The 19631-nt window shown below is 51.1% G+C and overlaps 1 long non-coding RNA gene across 1 annotated transcript in view; it reads right to left on the bottom strand.

The window, feature by feature from the left end:
- Positions 1 to 19631, bottom strand: part of LOC129643626 (uncharacterized) — a 45436-nt gene extending 25805 nt beyond the window's left edge. Inside the window, exons 1-2 of the long non-coding RNA XR_008710410.1 lie at positions 19510 to 19631; positions 19057 to 19187 (exon numbers count right to left, since the gene is read on the bottom strand). This is a non-coding gene — a long non-coding RNA (uncharacterized LOC129643626). The remainder of the gene's footprint in view (positions 1 to 19056; positions 19188 to 19509) is intronic.

The raw sequence follows: 19631 nt of genomic DNA, 5'->3' as shown, positions 1-19631 counted from the left end.
TTTTTGTTTTGTTTTGTTTTCAAATTTAGAGAAATACCCCTTACTGTTACAGGGTAAGATCTCATTACCAAAAATAATCTTTTTTTTTCCCCCCACAAAAAAGGCAATTCACCCTAAGAGTCACTTGATAAGCAAAAATAAAATATGTGAGAGGCAGTGTACTTTAAGCACCTAATACCCGTTTCATAAATCTGTTTATGTTTGGAAATTGTGTTTTCTGTTCACTAATTCCAGAACATGGACTTATTACCATGGCAGCGCTTCCACATCTATCTATGACCGTGGATGCAATCCAGATGCTTTTTCATGCTCAACTTAGTTAAAGCCCTAAGGCCATTTCCACCTCCGTGTTGTCGTAGCTGGGTGGCCCCACTAGGGGGCAGCACTTCACAAGCGATTGGGGGTCTGGGGAATCCAAGGCGTTTGGAACATAGCTTTGACCCAAGGGCAGAAAGAGAAAGGCACACTAATAAAGGTCAGTCACAGACTTCTACTGTCCATATAAAGTAAAGGCAGCCTCATGTTCTGGAGGGGTACAGGAAATAACACTTTTTTAGAGCAAAAAACCCGAGTTTGGATTTGAGCTCTGAGGCTCCAGCTGTTCTCTTCCTGCGGAGACCTCCCTGGCTGGGACTGCGCAGGCTGCCTGGTTTTGAAACGAGAGATATTGGAGCTGGTCATAAAGCAGGTGTTAGTGCTCCTGCTTAATGGAGAGCCTGCTTGTTAATCTCTGAAACATTCAGGGAGGTCAGTTCCCGCTCTTCTTCTGTCCCTGGATATTTTTGGAGGGTGGCCTGGGCCATGAGAAAATGTCAGGCCACCTTATAAGGCCACGTCTGGCCCCGAGAATGCTTGTCTGCAGCATGTCCAGTACACTCTGTGGGTGTGAGTTGACTCTTGGACTGTGAGTTTTCTCACAGATTTAAAATACTTCTATTCATGCCAGGGATTATTCTCACTCTTTAACAGGCTTAAAGTCTTCCTCAAGAGCTGTTTAAATGACACCAATTTTGGCCATACCCAATAGATCACCCACGGCATATGTAATGCCTCACAGCCACACTAGTTGTGCCAGGGCAGATAGTCTCCTGCAGGTGGTTTACTTATTTTGCTAGTGTATGTCAAAGTGGAATCCACAGAATATTAGTTCTGGGGGCAATGGGAGCACTAGTATATTAGGGAGTGGGGGCGGGGGGGAGTCTGTGGTTTAAAAAGTTGAAATGAAAAGTTTTCTTGTTGGGGGCCAGAGTGAGGCACTCCGCCCGTGGCAAAGGTCATGAAGAAGAAGGCTCGACATACGCAAAGGCGGGATCGAGCCTCAGGAGTCCCCCTGGAAATCCTCGAGCATCTACCCCCATAACCAGAGCCTGCCTACTTTACTACTTTGTGCTCTCACCTACACCTCTGACTTTACGGGGGGCTGTCCCCCACCACCTCTTTTGGAGAAGGAGTTAACCTAGAGCTCCAGTTAATAAAAACTCCTGGGAGTGACAAGAGTGTTTTAACCTACAAACTCCTCTGAAGGTTCTCTATCCTGCCTGACAGCCTTGTCCAGCCACATGTGATTGCTCACAGCCTCCCAACCGTGAGAGGCACGAGACGCTTTAAACCTTCTAAAAACAGGTTCCTTAGAAAAGTTAGAAAACTATTAGTATAAGTATAATGGGCTGATTAGAAATTGTATTGGTGAAGAGTTTTTCATTTGTTGAGCCAATGTTTGTTGCTAAGTCTCCCTATCCCCTGCCCTTACACACATTAATGAATATATAGAAGAAATAAGTATTAACCTTTGATATTAATCACATTAGACCTTAGGCTAAGTAAATTCTTTCCTTAACTAAAACCCACTACACCCTCACCCTATAGGAATGTAACTTTATTTGGGTGGCATCTGTTTTAAGAATAATCACCCCTGGAGACATAAGTGTCCTGGTTGACTGACCGCTGTCACAAGGAGAGGGTCATAAATTGTCAGCAGGCCCCCAGGCCCCCTGGCCAGAAGATGATGTAACACCCCTAAGACCTCTGTATACATTTGTATGAAGCACCTGACTTTGATAAAAGTCAGGACTGCTGACCCCACGTGACTTTTGTATAACACAGTGTATAAAAGTAGACCATGGAAAATAAAGAATTGGGATCAGTTTCTCGAAATACTGGTCTCCCCATGTCGCTCTCTCTCTCACTCTGGCTGAGTCTCCATCTTGAGCATGGAACCCACCATGCTTACTAATTATGCCTGGGCTTCTAAGATCCGACCGGGGAGGCCTCAGTGTCTCCTCTCCTTCAGGAGAATGGAAGGACGCCTGGGCTTCTTGTCTTGAAGTTTTATTGGTCTCCCACATAAACCAAGCTACTCAGCCTCTTTTCTCCACTGAATTTTCCTACTGAGCTATCCTCATTCTATTACTCTTAACATCTTTAATTAATATCTAATTGAAGCTATCGTATCCTGATCCTCGCCAACGCCATCCCTGCTTCGAACTCCCTGGATCAGCCGGGGCTGGACCCCGGCATTTTCTCTCCTGCTGGACTTTGTATATCTTTTTGCATGTGAATACAGTTTGTGAATCTCCAAGGAAGGGGGAGCTGATACAGGGCCAAAGCCACTTTCAACTTTATCCTTGAAACATCTTCAGGGCTAAAGCTCCTTGAACACCATGAAAACTACTAATCTGTTGGCGGCTTTCCCCATCAGAGAACGTTAATGCATCCTGAGGGGAAAAAACAAAAGAGGGCTTAGCCTGGGATCTGGGAAGGTTTTCCTTGGTTTTTTTGTTTGTTTTTTAAAAAACAACCATCCCACATAGGTAAATGAATCACACGTTAGATTGAGAACCCAGATGTCAGCAGCCCTGGATGGAGTCTGCCATCGCTCGTTTCTGCCACATCTAGAGGGAGCTTCCCAGTGGATGAGAGCTCGTCTGAGAAGACCCAGATGGAACTGCAGCCCCAGATTGGGTCAGTCCAACTCCCACTCCCCCTGTGCCCACACCCCAAGTTTCTTAAGCTCCTGCTGTCAGAACCCTTTATTCAGGCTCATGTCCTTGAAGCTCCTGGTGTCTTCCTGACTTTACCGTCAATCCTGAATACCCCCAGGTGCTGGCTACTTTGTCCTGGTGTGCCCTGTTACGTGACAAGGCCCCAGAGTTCCTTTTGCTCTGGGCCCTTGTCAGTTGGCATCCTCCCCATGTGAGCTCGCCATGTTCGTAGATCCTTAAAGCCAGGGAAGACATCAGTCTCTGCGCAGAAGAAACTTGGGACCTGAGAGGGCATGTGACTTTTCCAGGGCCACACAGTGAGACAGTTGGGACCAGCTCTCTGCCCCACCCACACAAGGGCAGCTCCAGGGCTGTGCCCTGCCCTCTGCTGCCCACACCCATCATGGCTTTGCTGGAGCTCCTAACCCTCTCATTCCCCATCTCCCTATTCCCCAGTCTCTCATGCCCACGACCCCTCAACCTTCCCGACCTTCTGCCAGACCCCACCGTTTGACCACTGTAATCAGGAACTCCCATGCCCCCCTGCCCTCCCATCACACCCTCTTGGCAAAACCCCAAGCTCGGATCATGTGCCTTCTCCCCTTGCCCATGCATCACCCTGGGGGCTGTCTGCCTGGCACTGCCCAGGATTCTCTTAAACTCCATCCTCCTTAGACCTCTGACTCACTCCCAGTCCCAGATTGCACCCCCAGTTTGACAGAAATCTGCAATCAGGTAGCAATTGCTTCAGCTTTCTATTACCACACCTAGAGACTTACCTATACGGAGCATACCCTTTGCTTTACCTCCTGTTAGAATGGATGGGGCAACCCTCTGTCCAAAGTTAATCCCTTCCTTGTACTCTAGATGTTTCCACCCCCCACGCTTCGGGCCCTCACTGCAGCCGTCCCATCCTCTCTGTACTTTGTCTCGGCCATCTCCTCCCGTAGAGCGTCTCCCCGTCTTGGCTCTGACCCCGGGCCTCCTCCCTCTCTCCTCCTGTTCTCTGGGAGAGGGCCTGCCAGTGCTCCTCTACTCTTTTCACCTCCCACTCTTCCCATCTCTCCCACCACTCCTCCTGCTGGTGCGGCTCTCTTCCAGGTCACTAGTGACCTCCTTGTTGTGAAATCCAGTGCAGACTCTGTGGCCTTTGCCTTAGGGTTGAAATTGGGGTACTACTGGCTGAATGTTAGAAATAATGGTATGGCTTTGGAGTCGTACCAGTGGGGGCCCAGTAGTACTCCATCCTCATTTTCCCTCCCTGCTCCTTGCATCTCTAATGAAGGTGTAGGCAAAAGAAAGGAGGGAGAACCAGCCAACAAAATGTGTAGTGATTAACTGAGTCGAGCCCCATGAGAGCATCCTGGGAAGCTCCTCACAGAACACTCATGATTTCTAAGCTAGTAAGAAGTAATGGTTCAGACTAAAAGGCAATTGTGAGGCCTGCTCAGCTTACCTCTCACCATATTCTTGTTCATCCCAGATCTTAGAGCCTACCACTGTGATAGGGAGAAAGGCTGACCCAACACATCACCAGCTCCAGGGAAGGGAGGTTCAAAGATGGTGTGCATGTGCCACCATGCTTGGCACCAGGCTGGCCTGGGTTGGGAAGGACAGGAAAGCATCCAGGCAGAAAAAGCAGATCTGGCTCTGCTTACCACTTCATGGCGAGAAGAGCCAGAAGAGAGCCCCTCACCCCTGTACACCAACCTCTTAATGCCCATTGACTCCACTGCCTCTCACGAGCAGATGGAGCTCCATCAGAATCTTGAACCTGAGCACGAAGATTAGCATTCTTCTTCCTTGGGAAGGAGCCAAGACATGCTGGGAGAATGAAGAGGGACCTTGGATTCCCTCCCGGGAAGCCAATGTCGTTCTTGAAATGATCTTTGCTCTGGACAGCCTGTTCTGGTTTCCTCCTTCCTCCTTGACAAAATTTGCTCAAGTCTCACTCAAAAGTTGAGTGCATTAAGAATCACTCAGGGTGCTGGACAAAATCAGATTTCTGGCTCCCTCAGACCTACTGAATCTGAATCTCTAGAGATAGAGACTAGAAGTGTATTTTTATCCAAGTCATGGGGGGATTCCAGTCCAGGGGCTTACTTGGAAGAACATGCCTTGGGGGTCCTTGCCTTTGGGGTCCTCACCCTGAGAGTTCTATTCTAACTCCTCTTCTCACTTCAAACCCAAGTTCTCTGACCAGGTTCCCAGCCTCTGGACCAGATTTGGCCCTTGAATGTGATCTGTTTGACCCGTAGTACTTGTTGCAACTGAATCAGAAGATGAGGCAGCAAAAGTTCACCTTCCCATATACCGGGCATCGGTGAGAACCAGAAGGGCTGCCCCTTGGATCAGGTGCTCTGAAGGGATCAGGCTCAGGCCCCGGTGCCCCCGCCCCTGCTCAGCCAGGCCCCCTGGCATCTGATACAGGAACTGGAGAGGAGGAGCAGGGCTGCCTGGGCTTCAAGCTTCCTCTCTGTACTGAGGACTGCAGCCTCCAACTTAGGCCTGCCTCCATTCTAGAGCGCCACCAGACACCTTTCTTTGGGCATCTCAAAGGCACCCAGAGCTCAGCCTATCCAAAACGAAACTCCCCTCCTCCCCCAGCCACACACCTCTTCCTGCTCCCCCCTTCCTAGTCTTTCCCATCTCACTGGATGGCACCCCAGCCACCTGCTGGTCAAGCCAAGAACCTGGGAGTCATCTCCCTTCTTGTGCTCCGTCACTAGCCCTCACTTAGCTTTCAATCAGTTGCTAAATCCTACTGTTTATCTCCTGAGGATCAGTTGAACACATCAACTTCCTTCCTCCACCACCTCTTCTCTTATCTGAACCACTGCCGTCTCAGCTGGACAGCAGCAGCAGTAGTAACCTCCCAGCCAGCTCCTGGCTTCCACACTTGCCCTCCCCTCAGATCCATTCTTAATACAGCAGCCGAAGTCTCCTTTTAAAATGCAGGTATTATCATGTCAGTCTCTGTTTCAGCCTTCAGTCCCTCCCTGTCATTCTTGGTATGAATCCAGACCCATGAACATGACCCAGTGACCTTCTGAGACTGTTGTCCGCTCCTCCTCTGTCCTTCTGCACCCCACATTCATGAAGGCCTATCAGGCCCTCAGGGTACCTGGCTCTCACCTCCTGCCCTTTGTACCCACATTCCCTCTGCTAAGACTCTCCCTCTCCTCCCGGGAACTCCTCACTGTCCTTCAGGAGTGTCTGCGGCATGGCCACCGGGAAGTGCCTGCCCGAGGTCCTAGGACCTGCCCTGGTGCACCTCCTGGTGCTACCACAGTGGAGCAGGGGAGCGGGGGGAGGAGGGCAGAAAAATCAGGAGACTGGCAAAATGAGAATTTCAGGTAACAGTGAAGTATGCTTCACGAAACAGTATCACTCGTGAAGACCTGTGACTGCCCACATGGCCCTCCAGGTTCCCACCGCCATCTTCCCTCACCTGTTCGCCTGCTGAGACTACAGACTCCACAAGGCGGGGACTCCCCGGCTTGTACACCACTGTATTTCTCAGTGCCCTGCCTCACACTAGGGTTTGGGGGATTGGCAGGAAACATAAGTGATTAAACAGGGCATTTCAGATACCAGTAAATTCTTTAGAGAAACAGGAAGGTCATGTGTTTGGAGGGGCCTAGGCCTCTGAGCAGTGGCAGAGGCAGGACTGGATTCAGACCCCACAGACCCTGAAGCCCATGGCCGTTTCCAACCACCACCTTGCCTTCTTGCTCCCCAGAACACAGGGGCCTTGGTGGGGGCAGGAGGTGTCTCACCCAGAAAACCTCTCAAAGGGCACAGCTGCTGGCTCCTTAGAGACTTTCAGCCTTCCTGGCACCTTGAGGTCCCCTGGAAACCCCTTGGACTGGATCCCTCAAGAAGCCCAGTGGGAGGTTAAAATCCAGGAAGGGGTCTCACCTCCCAGGTTACAGCCTGCAGCACCCTATCTGACACCTCTGGTCTGAGCCCTGGGGTCTAAACTTAACACTGCCCCCCCCAGCCCCTCCCCACCCAGACTCAGCCTTTTCTTTAGTCACTTCTCCAGCAAAGCTGTTGACAGCTAAAAGTCTGGTTACAAAGGATTCTCGCAGGCCTGCTGGTTTCTTATCTGCAGCAGAGGCCAGAGCTCCTCCCCAGAGCTGGACTGGGCCTGGCCCACCGTGCCCGCATGCCATGGGCATCTCTGTCCACAGCCTAAAGCCTATATCTCCTTGCTTATCTCTGCCACTTCTCCCCAGCCTTAGGATAGCTGACCAGGTTGAAAGCTCCAGACACTGATCACAGCCTGCCAGAGGCTTGGGGCTGCTTCAGTTCATACCCAAAGTCAGGAGAAGATGAACCTCCCCACCCGCTCCGTGGAGAGCTGTCACTGAACACCACCCACCTCATACCTTCCCAAACCTCCTGCCCACGTCGCACATGAGGGAACGGTGACCTGTCAGAACCGGGAGAGGCCTCAGACTAGCATCGTCACCTCAAGGCTCCACTTGTCCCAAGTTGGAAACTAGTTCCAAGGAGAGAAGGGCACACAGGTGGTCAGTGGCAGAACTGGAACCCGTGTTCCCAGCCTGCAGCACGGCCCTGCAGGCCACTTCCGGGTGTGCAGTGATGGCATTTCATGCTCCTTCCAGGGACTTGAAGTCCCTATCCATGGAGGCAGAGCCTCAGCTCCCAACACTGTATCAGGTGTAGACTTACAAGGAGATTGGAGAACTGGGGGAGATCGACCCTCCCAGGCTCTGGAAAGGATGTCACAGACACTGCCCATACCTGGAAGCCTGAAGGACACAACGGGGGTAGGGGGGTGGTCTGTGGTGGTGGTCTGTGCCAGGCAGACCTATGAAGGCTGAAGACAACAGGAGGAGGAATCTGCCTTGGGGTTAGAGGGGGTCTCATCTGGCCACAGAAGCCCCCTGGTTGTACAGGCCCAAGAGGGTACCCCAGAGTTTCCATAGGTATTTACCCAAGAATGGAAGTTGGTGGCACCTTCTGCAAGTCCCAGCTCCCAGCATCAGCCCCTCTTCCCCCTGCTGGAGAAGCAGAGCCCAGGATGCAACCTGCAAACGCTGGATCCAAGGCTCGCCCAGCCTCCTGTCAGGAATCTCAATTCAGAGCCAGGCAAGTTGCCTTGCCTGGTATATTTAGAAAAGTCAGGCTCCGGTTGCTCCTTGTTCCCTTACAAAGTGTGAACTGCACCCATCACATGGAAATGTGATTCACTTCTCAGCAGCCAGGCAGAGCAGCTTCCCACCGCCTCCAAGCAACCCTCCCTCTCTGCCCCTCTCAGCCCTCTGGCACCCGCAGTTTCGAGTACTCCGCACGGAGCCCAGGGCCCTGGGAGCACAGTGGCCACAGAGAAGATGTACAAGGTACCTCCAGGGTCAAAGGCAACGTACCTCTCTTGTATCTTTTTGGCAATGCATCGGTCTGACTCAGTCTGGTTCCTTTCTACAAATCTGTGTGCTTCTTTCTCACAGCCCTCAATTCTCAATCCCCTCCAGGGCACACTGCTCCTCCCGCAGTTGTAAGCCCTGGGGAGGCTCACAATTTGATGACGAGACCCTCATGGAAATAAGTGCAGTAAAGCTGAGGTTGCATCCTGGCAATCTATGAGCTGAACTTTTTTTTTTTTTTAATTTTTCCTTTTTCTAAAATGATATTCTAAACTGTTTTGGTTACTAACGTCTTTAAATTAAGAGTGTTGACATTAAAAAAGTTGATTTCCTGCTTCTCTTAAAAAAAAAAAAGACCTGGCGTTTTCTGGCCTAGCCCTGCAGGGCTTATGTGGTTACACGTGATCCCTCTTCAGACAGGAGGGTTCTCTGGGCCACCCTGCTAGGCCACGTGTTCGTTTGTGTTTCAGACAGGTAGCCCCACACATCTAGGGTCTCCTACTCTAGCAGGCCTACACCTGGAGGTACCTGTATACAGCAGGTATAAGGCAGGTGTATACCCCCTGCCAAAGAGACACAAAGGAGATGTAATTTTTCCCTCTTTTCCTCTAATTTCTCATTCTCACAATCCTCAGTCTCCTGAATTTATCTCCTTTTTCTCCCCACCCCTCTGCAGTGCCCTATATTATTGGTTTGTGTGGTTCTATTTTCACCCCGCACCAATCTCCCCAATCCCTGCCTGATTCCTTAGAGAGAATGCATCGTGGAGCTTCAGGGTCAGGCCTGAGCCTGATTCCTGCTCCACTTTCTGCCCTCACCATTTCCCTGAGTGTCTTTGGCATACAAGATGGGGATGAAATAATACCTAGTTTGTGGGGTTGCTGGGAGGATTAAATGAGTCATCGCCCTGCACATTAAATGACTGACGGGGCTTGAGTGTGCTTCAGTGGAGGGCAGAGCAGAGGCTGTGGGAACCTCAGCCACTTCCCCACCTTGTGGTCCTAGGAAGGAAGGAGTCCAAGTGCCTGGCTGCTCCCCAGGGGTGCCCAGGGGTGGCGGTGCCTCTGGTCCCCAAGGAAAGAGCTCCCCTAAATGATGAGTCTCATCTGGTTGGAGGACATTGGAGGATACTGCTCAGGCCCAGGCTGGGCTGTATGCCAAGAAGCCAGTCCAGCAGGACAAGCCAAGGACTCAACCACGGTTCCCCTCCTTCCCCAAATGACCAGCTCCAGTGCCTGCCCAGGGCTGTAGGCACATCCACCTGGGGTCTTGACACTGGAGCCCAATCACAGACTGAAGAAACCATCAGCAGAGGCCTGACCAAGGCCAGGGTGAAGGTAACCACCTCTCCCCCACCTGGGAGGCACCAGCTTGGTGAAAGTGCACTGGGCTCTGTAGAGGATCTGGCCTGTGCCCACCCCATCTCCCCAGGATGTCATCTGCCCTCAGGCAGCGTTGCCCCAGGGTAGATTTTTGATGGTATTCCTATGATGGAAATGTTCCCAGGGAACCCACGAGTATCAAAACCCAGAGACACTTCCTCCAAATGCAGAATGACTAACCCATGTGCTGGTCCCTAATGCAAGGGCAACCCATGGACAGTAACATTAGCCAATATTTAGCTCTTACAGCATGCCAGGCACTGTTCATATTTTTCATGTATATTAAGCTGTGTATTTCTCCCAAGAGTTCTATGAAGTCAATACTGCTAGACTCCCATTTTATAGATGATGAAACTGAGACATAGAAAGGGTAAGCAACTGAGCCAAAGTCACCTGGCAGGTGAGTGGCAGAGCCTGAACATAAAGAGAAATCCTGCATACTTCATGACTACACTGATTATATTGCTTTTACTGTTGCTCCAAGGCTATAGGAGCCCCCAGCCCCACTCTCTGAATGCCAAAGAACTGATGCTTTCTAACTGTGGTGCTGGAGAAGACTCTTGAGGGTACCCTGGACAGCAAAGAGATCAAATCAGTCAATTCTAATGGAAATCAACCCTGAATATTCACTAGAAGTAGTGATGCTGAAGCGAAAGCTCCAGTACTTTGGACACCTGATGTGAAGAGCCAACTCATCAAGATTGAAGGCAGGAAGGAAAGGGGGACAGAAGATGAGATGGTTGGATGGGTTCATCGACTCAATGGACATGAGTTTGAGCAAACTCTGGGAGATAGTGAAGGACAGGGAAGCCTGGCATGTTGCAGTCCATGGGGTCACAAAGAGTCAAACCTGACGGAGTCACTGAACAACAACAGACCCTCTCTCACCATCTGAACTCATCTCCAGCTGCAGCCCCCAACCCGGTTCCTGAGATGGTGACCAGTGAACACCATGTGATGCATGCCTAGCAACAGGCAAGTGCCTGGGTTTGACCATCATGAAGAACTAACCCCCTCTCATTCTCAAGTCAATCCCTGAGTCCTCTTTCCTTTGCAGTCGCAGAGAAACATAAAGTAGCCCACTCAAATACCCACAAAATGAAAAATCCCCCCATCTCTCTCCTTCATTGTTGTCATCCTGCTCAGTCCCAGCCAAAAGGATTTCCCTCAAATGCCCGAGGCAGCTCCTTGCAACCCAGCAGCCTGGGTCCCCTTCGAAGAGCCTGGAGGGCCTCTTCTGCCCCCCAGGGGCAATGACAGGAGACCTTCACTCACAGAAAGAACATGCTCAGAACCAGACACAGTAGAGCCCCGTGGCCTCCTTGCTTGGATGCTGGCGGGAGTGCAGTAGTTCTTCTGGAAGGGGAAGTCATGCCAGGTGGGGCCAGTAGGCGGAGGGCAGAAGCAAAGAAGAGAGATCTGCTTGGATGCTGACTCTCTGACAACACCCCTAGCCCTGCAGAGCCCAGAGCGGGCACTCCACACCCCTGAAGGGTAGTTCCTCCAGGAACTCTGGCTGCTGCTTGGGGCTCCCAGTGGTTTCTTGAGCCCCTTGTGCCCCTGTGTTAGCTCCCAAGCACTCAGGGGCCTTAAAACAAGCAGTACAATCTCTATTCCACAAGCCCTCTAAATCCTGTCATTCCCCATCTTTTGGGTTCCCCAGGCCTTGATCACTGCTCCCATCTCCCATGCAAGCACTAAAGTCCCTCTCCTGCTCCATTATGACCTGGCTTCCCCAAGGAGAAGCAAACAGTCCCCAGCCTTCTCTGAGAATCAGGACAAAGGAGTGAGGACACGGTGGAGCTGCAGAACCACACCCCTTGCCAAGCCCCGAGAAGGCCTGGCCTGCCCCACTGGAAGCCCTGCCGTCTAAGTGGCCAGGAGCCTCCTGATCGCTGATTATAGGTCCAGACAAGCCTGCCCAGTGAGCCTCCCTTCTCCCCTGCAGGACTGGCGCCCAGGTTTGCAGCCAGTGGAGAAAACAGCAAGATCTTTCCCCCAAGCAGGAATCCAACCTCTTCACTTAGAGGCTCAGAGAAGCACTCCTTCACACACACAGCAACCACAGGCCCTGCTCAGTCTTGAAGCCAGGCTATTCCTGGTGGGCTGAGCATGCACCACAGGGGCTGGCAAGTCTGGAACCAGGTTCCTGGGGTCCACTGATGGCCATGCAGTGAAGGGAGGTGGCTTACTCGCCCTTGATCTGCATCTGAAGGACTTTGGGGGCCCAGGGGGATCACTCACAGTGGCCCAGGCTCTCCAGAGGACAGCCCATTGCAGCACAGGCTTCAGCCAGCTCTGAATAGGACTGCGCTCTCTCCCAAGGCTCTCACAGACCATCCTCACATGTCTCTTCTAGCTTCTGGGGGCTTTAGTTGCCTTGGGCTTATGGCCCCAGAACTCTAGTCTTTGCTTCTGTCTTCACAAGGCCTTCTCCCCCATGTTATCGTCTCACATCCCTGTCTCCTTTCCTTTCTCCCATAGGAACACCAGTCATTGGATTCAAAGCCCATCCCAAGTCCCAAATGATCTCATCTCCAGGGCAGATCATAATCTCATTTTGTTCTCAAAATATCTTAATCCTTAATTATATTTGCAGACCTTATTTCCAAATAAGGCCACATTCACAGGGACCAGGGGGTAGTACTTGGACATATCTTTCTGAGGGACATCATTCAACCTGCTACACTCAGTTGCCTCCTCTGTATAATGGGACAACAGTAGACCTGCCCCACAATGCGATGAGGATCACGTGGGTTAAGGCAGACACAGAGCTTATAGCAGGACCCAGCACCCTGTAAGTGGTCAGTCAGCACTAACTGCTATAACCCCTCATCCTTCCAAACGCTGCTGGGTGCAGCTTGCTCTGAGCTGCACCCACCCCCTCCTCTCTCAGCTAACAAGAGTCACTGCTGTTCCATGGCCTCTGCAGATCCCTCCAGCTTTATCCCAGGACCTGTACCAGGCAGGATGCAGGCTGGTCTCCTCTGCCGACCCACTGGCTCCTTTTAAAATACTAGATCTTATTCATCTTTTTAAAGAACAACCTTTTTTGAGTTGTATGAAAATATCCCACGTGTGGAGACGTCACAGAGAAAACATATCTCATCATCACGAGCCCAAATGTTTGTTTTCTCCCGACAATGTTACTGATACCCTCACCTCTGTCTCTCTAGCATCTGATACAGAGCCTGCCATGTGGGAGTGGGGCACAGATATTTGTTGATAAATTGAAGGAGGAAGGCAGCCTGAAGGTCAAATCAGAAGTAAAGGAGCTAAACGTACAGCCGAGCACTCCGTCTCTTGAGGGGGACTCTGGTGTGTCCTGCAGTGATAGGATCATGGAAGGACAGCTCCAGGCTGGGGGAGCTGTCCAAATGGGTAAAACAGGTGTCAGTAATCACATATGATGGAACAGTACCTGGTGTCAAGTAAGCTCTTAGCCCAGAGCCATGACACATCCGGGAATGGAAACAGAACAAGAGACAGGCCATAACCACTGGCCTGGCTGTGTTAAAGCACATCACCTTTGTTTGGCTTGTTTACTATTTACTACTAATTATTATGTAGCATAGTAGCAGTATGTATATAATTAGGTGGCAGATTAATTTTGTTATTAGTTTCACTTAATTATATTGCTTAACTCTGTGTACTGTCTACACTACCCCCTTGAACAAAAACAAAACAAAACAGAAAAACCTTCTAAGGCCCACTGCAAGGAGATCCAACCAGTCCATTCTGAAGGAGATCAGCCCTGGGATTTCTTTGGAAGGAATGATGCTAAAGCTGAAACTCCAGTACTTTGGCCACCACATGTGAAGAGCTGACTCATTGGAAAAGACTCTGATGCTGGGAGGGATTGGGGGCAGGAGGAGAAGGGGACGACAGAGGATGAGATGGCTGGATGGCATCACTGACTTGATGGACGTGAGTCTGAGTGAACTCTGGGAGTTGGTGATGGACAGGATGGCCTGGTGTGCTGCGATTCATGGGGTCGCAAAGAATCGGACACGACTGAGCGATTGAACTGAACTGAAGGCCCACTGCTCATGTCTGTTTTCACAGTTGGAGGAGGTGGGGGGCGGTGCAGCCCCGCATTCACAATGGAAGTGGGTCCCTGGCCAGAGTCACCCTTTCAGCTGCTGCTGAGAAGTGTCTCATCCTGAGCCCTGCTGTCCTGGGCCAAGAGGCTCCTCTCCATCAGCCCTGCTGATTGACGCCCATGTAACAAGCACGCTGCACCGGACTCTAAAAGCCTCAGAGGGGGTCAGTCCCCTCTACGTGCCTGGGGTCGGGGAGGGGTCATCTGGCTCCAGAGCTGGGGGATGGCTGGGATGACCTCAGAGCCTCCGCTGGGTGCCTGGGTTCACTCCAGGGAAGTCCACCCTGCCCCTACCCGCCCTGACGCCCGGCTCCAGCCAGCAGCTCAGCCACTAGCTCACCTGTTCCTTCCCCCACCATCCTCAGGTCTCTTGTTCCTTCTGTGCCTCCTGTCCCTGGTTTCTAGAGTGACAAGCACCACAGAGATGCTTCTGGCTCCTCGGTTCCAGTCAGAAAGCTGGGCTGGGAGGAGGCAGGAAGCCACAGAGAGAAAAGCCACACAAGGTGTGCCTCAACGCTGGGCCGCCGTCACTTCCAGAAGAGAGAAGTACCCCGAGGAACCCCTGCAAGACCTCCATGGGCTGCAGCCACCCTTGGGCTCCATTCTCACTGTGAAGCTCTTCTCTCATCCAGCCGCATTCTGAGTTCTCACGTAAGAGGACAGTTTCCTCAGCCTCCCTTCTTGGTGAGATTAAACCACAACCAGCCAGCCTCCTTTGAGGAAGCCCCTTTGGAGCCCTGGCCTCTATCCCCTCCCCTCCCCTGCCCTCACACACCAAGGCCTTCTCAAGACTACACATCCCGGGTTCCTTCCACAACACAAGAAGCTGAGGTTCACTGGGCACTATGGCCACTGTCTGCACTGATACCTCCAGACCTGGTCTCACTTGCTCTTCTGGGGGCCCCGTGAGGTAGATGCTGTCATTACCTGTCACTGATCCACAGGTGAAGAGGATGAGGCTCTGACAGGCTGGGAACTTGCCCAAGACGCACAGCTGGCAAATTCAGAGTCAGGATTTGAAACCAGGTTTATGCTGCTCTAGAGCCCATACCCACTCCAGCACTCATGCCTGGAAAATCCCATGGGAGGAGCCTGGTGGGCTGCAGTCCATGGGGTGGCGAAGAGTCAGACACGACTGAGCGGCTTCACTTTCACTTTTCACTTTTATGCACTGGAGAAGGAAATGGCAACCCACTCCAGTCTTCTTGCCTGGAGAATCCCAGGGATGGGGGAACCTGGTGGGCTGCTGTCTATGGGGTTGCACAGAGTCGGATACGACTGAAGCAACTTAGCAGCAGCAGCAGAGCCCATGCTTTTTTTTTTTTTTTTTTTTTTTGCAGCACTGCGTGGCATGTGGGATCTTAGTTCCCGGACCAGGGATTGAACCCATGCCACCTACAGTGGAACCATGGAATCTTAACCACCGCACCACCAATGAAGTCCCCCTATGCTCTTAACTGCTGCATTCTAGCTCCTCCTCTCCTACCATCATTCAGCAAACATTGGGGAACATCTCTTCCAGGCTGGATCCTGCATTAGGTGCTGAGGATGGGCCCACGAACAAGGCAGAGACAGACAAGATCTTGTGGAGCCGACACCCAGGCCCACCCAGCAGGTGTGAGCTTGTTCTCCTGGGTCTCTGAGAGCCCTGACATGGTGGGAATCTGCAGCACTGACTCTGTTCTCTGCTGAAGAGGCAGATGACTGGGAATAAGCAGTCTGTCATAGAGCAAGCTTCAGGCAGCTGCTGCTGCTGGGCCTCAAAGCTCCCTATATCCTAAAGCTTGAACATCAGCTGGGCCTTCCTCCTGTGGGGTTGGCTCTCCAGCAGGGGAGGAAGGCAATCATTCCCTAACATCCTTCCCTTTGGCTCCCTCAACCAGACATCGTTCCAGCTGGAAAATGAGCCCGCAGAGCTCTCCAACTCCCCTCCCTGCTGCCCTGTCACCTGACCAGGCAAATTACCTGGTCAGCAGGACCACATCTCTGGGCTGGTGGAAGGCAGACAGAAATACTGGGGGTGAGGGTCTGAAACTGGCCGGCCAGCCTGCTCTCCCTCCAGGCAGAACAGCTGAGGAGCCTGAGGGCAGGGAAGGGATGCCACCTCCTCCGAGAGTGGCTTGGTGCCAGAATCACGCCGCACTGGGAGCCACGAATGCCTTTGACAGGTGGGTGTCCAGTGAGGCTCTGATGGGAGGTTACCCCTGAGACGGCAGTGTTTCTCAAGTGTGGTTTGGGATGGCTTCCGTCTCATCAACATTGATTCAAGATTTGAGGGGTGGGGTTCAGAGACCTGGTTTTCACAAGTGCCCAGCTGATTCTGAAGCACACTCAGGTTTGTGAAGCAGGAACCAGGGGACTGAAGTCCAATCCAGACAGTGAGACCACCCAGGGGATGAATTCATTAACCTAGAAATTGGGAATGAGCTAAACCTGCACCTTCCCCATGCATGTATGCCAGAGTCAAAGACCAGAAGGCCCTCCATGGCTCCCTTCATGGAGTCAGGTCCCTTTCCCTCTCCACCTCATTTTCAGATTTTATCTTAAACACCCATCCTTAAGGAAGCCCCACTCAGTAACCTCTGGCTTCCAGTTCCCTGCAGTCGTTCTTGTTGTTCCGTATTTCTTTCTTCAAGTCCTAGTACAGGTGGCACGAAATGTGTGTGTGAGGTTCTGTGGTGCCTTCTAGAATACAGACTCCAAGAGGGCAGGGGCTCTTGCTTTGTTCACAGCAGTATTTCCAGAACTCACACAGGGTTTGGCATGTAGTAGGCGCTCCTGGAGGTTTGTTGGGTGCTTGGCTTAGGTTGCAGAGCTGGGAGAAGTCAACTCAAGCAGAAGGAAAGAAGTGTGGAAGACAGACTGCACCTTGCGGTCTGCAGGGCCTTGCTGCAGGGCCAGCTAGGAATTGCTCAGCCTGTGTAGGAATTTCACAGGGCCGTGGGATCCTCCTGCCATGGAATCAACCCATCCACCTCCCTGCATCTAAGCCCTTCTGCTGTTCTTCTCAAAGATCCATGCCAGAGAACATTCCTCAGCACACCTTCTGCCTTACTCGTGATTGTGGGTATGCTCTTTTCTATGGGAAGGTCTTCTTTGATCTGACTCCTGTGTTTCCTACGCCATCTTTATCCCCCTTTCCCTCCTTTTGAACACAGACTCTAATGTTACCAGAACTAGACAGGAGCTTAGAGATGACCGAAGAATGCAGATTTCAAAGCTTTTTTTTTTTTTTTTTGTCTCTTAAGTAGGAAAAACCCTTTTCCAAAAAATCAGAATCTGAATCCTGAAATGTGAGGCCAACAAAAGGGGAGCAGCTCTGATTTTTATAGGGGGTGGAGGAGCTCGGAGGAACCCAGTTTGAAAACAAGTGATAGGCAACATTAGAGGCGCTCAGCAGTTGTGGTTTTTAGAAAGTGTGTTTTGGTATCATTTGGGGGACTATGCAATGGCACCCCACTCCAGTACTCTTGCCTGGAAAATCCCATGGATGGAGGAGCCTGATAGGCTGCAGTCCATGGCGTCGCTAAGAGTCGGACACGACTGAGCGACTTAACTTTCACTTTCCACTTTCATGCACTGGAGAAGGAAATGGCAACCCGTTCCAGTGTTCTTGCCTGGAGAATCCCAGGGATGGGGGAGCCTGGTGGGCTGCCGTCTATGGGGTCGCACAGAGTCGGACACGACTGAAGCGACTTAGCAGTAGTAGCAGCAGGGGTCTATGTGTTTTGTGTTTTCTCCTTTGTGGTTTCTTTTTTGCCAAGAAATTGGCAAAGTTATGCAAACATGTTTCCCAAATCTCCAAATCTTTGAACAAAGATGGTCATTATTTTCTCAAACATTTCCACACAGGGCTGCAGAGTAAGGCCCATCTTTTTTGTATTATTTACTTATTTATTTCTTTTGGAGTGTGTTTTGAGCACAAACCATGCTATCTCTACAGAGATCCAATTGGAATGAGAAATGGTGGCGGCCTTGTTGCTGGGACTCATTAAGCCTTTCAGCCCCGGGGGCTTGGGGATTTTCATGGAACCAAATTCCTTCTTGGGACTGTTAATATAATCCCATAATTGGAGCATTAAGGGACCTATTAGCTGCTGGCTCAGTGCTCAGGAGCTCATTCCCAAGGACCAGGAGGCAGGTCTAGGCCCCTTCGTGGTTTCCCATGAACTACAGGCTCTCTGCCTCCTATCCTCACCTTGCCTTCCACCTTCAGCCAGCTCCCAGACCCCAGTGCTAGGGAGTGTGAGGGGTCTCAGAAGAGTGGGGGCAACAAGACCTGGACTATAACAGTTCTCACTGTTCACCCATCCTCCATGTACCACCCTTAGAACGTTCGTCAGTATAATCATACTTTGTTAGTCAATACAATCATATTTTGGGTGTGTGCGTACTCAATCGTGTCCAACTCTTTGCATAGACTGTAGCCCACCAGGCTCCTCTGTCCATGGGATTTCCCAGGCAAGAGTACTGGAGTGGGGATCTTTCTTCTTCCAGGGGAACTTCGTGATGTAGGGCTCGAACCTGCGTCTCCTACGTTTGCATTGGCACATGGATTCTTTACCACTGAACCACAAGAAAATCTCTAATCATCCTTTAGGTGCCATTTATTAAGCTTCTAGTATGTTCCAGGCACTGTGCTAGTTCATCTAATGCTGAAGACAAGAAATGATAATGGTGTTATCTTCATTTTGCAGATGAGAATACCAGTTTTTCAGAGGAGCCTGAGCTGAGCCAAATCTTATTTCATTTGATATTTGCATATATTATTTCTTCTAATACTAATAGTGGTTAACTCTTTTTGAATGTTCACTATGTTCTAAGAGCTTCACATGTATAAACTTATTTAACCCTCAGGACAACCCTATGAAATTGAGTATTATTATCATCCCCAGTTTGTATAATGAAATAACTGAGGCACAGAATGGTTAAGAATCTTGCCTGAGGTTAGTTCCTCAGCTCTCGGCCTCATCACCGGTTCTAGGTAGTCTCAGCTCACTTCAGGCATTGACGTGTTCCCTCCACGACTGGGGAAAACAGCACTGGGAGTGGTTAAGAGCAGGGACTTTGCAGTCAGACACATCTGGGTCCCAATTCCAGCTCTGTGTGCATGAGTGTGGGCGAGTGGATTAGCCGTCCATTGCTACATAACAGAGTGCCCCAGCATTTGGCTGCTTAAAACCACAAACATTTACTATCTCACGGTTCTGAGGGTCAGGGATGTGCAAGCAGCTTCCTGCAAGGTTCTGGATGGGGTCTCTCATGACGTTGCCATCAAGACATCATCCGAGGCTGCAGGCGTCTCCAGGCTCTCTTGCGGCAGGACCTATGACCAAGTTCACTCACTGGAGCCTCTCCACAGGACTGCCTCACCACCAGGCAGCTGGCTTCCCCCAGGGACAGTGATCCCAGAAAGCGAGAGAACACCCAAGATGGAAGCCACCGTCTTTTATAAGACTCAGTATCAGAAGCAACTTTCGTTAATTTTTATCCTATTCTAGTCATTAGAAGTGAGATGGTAAATCCAGCCCACGCTCAGACTTTGGGAGATTACACAAGGATGGCAAAAGTGAGGAGGAGAGGAAGATTGGGTCAGCTTAGAGGGCCTGCCATGGGCTTCCATGGTGGCTCAATGGTAAAGAACCCACCTGTCAATGCAGGAGACCTGGGCTTGATCCCTGGGTTGAGAAGATGCCCTGGAGAAGGAAATGGCAACCCACTCCAGTATTCTTGACTGGGAAATCTCATGGACAGAGAAGACTGGCAGGAT

Source organism: Bubalus kerabau, chromosome 2, assembly GCF_029407905.1.
Source record: "Bubalus kerabau isolate K-KA32 ecotype Philippines breed swamp buffalo chromosome 2, PCC_UOA_SB_1v2, whole genome shotgun sequence".
Lineage (NCBI taxonomy): Eukaryota > Metazoa > Chordata > Mammalia > Artiodactyla > Bovidae > Bubalus > Bubalus kerabau.
The sequence above is the reverse complement of the archived record's forward strand: the minus strand, read 5'-3'. Positions and strand labels throughout refer to the sequence as shown.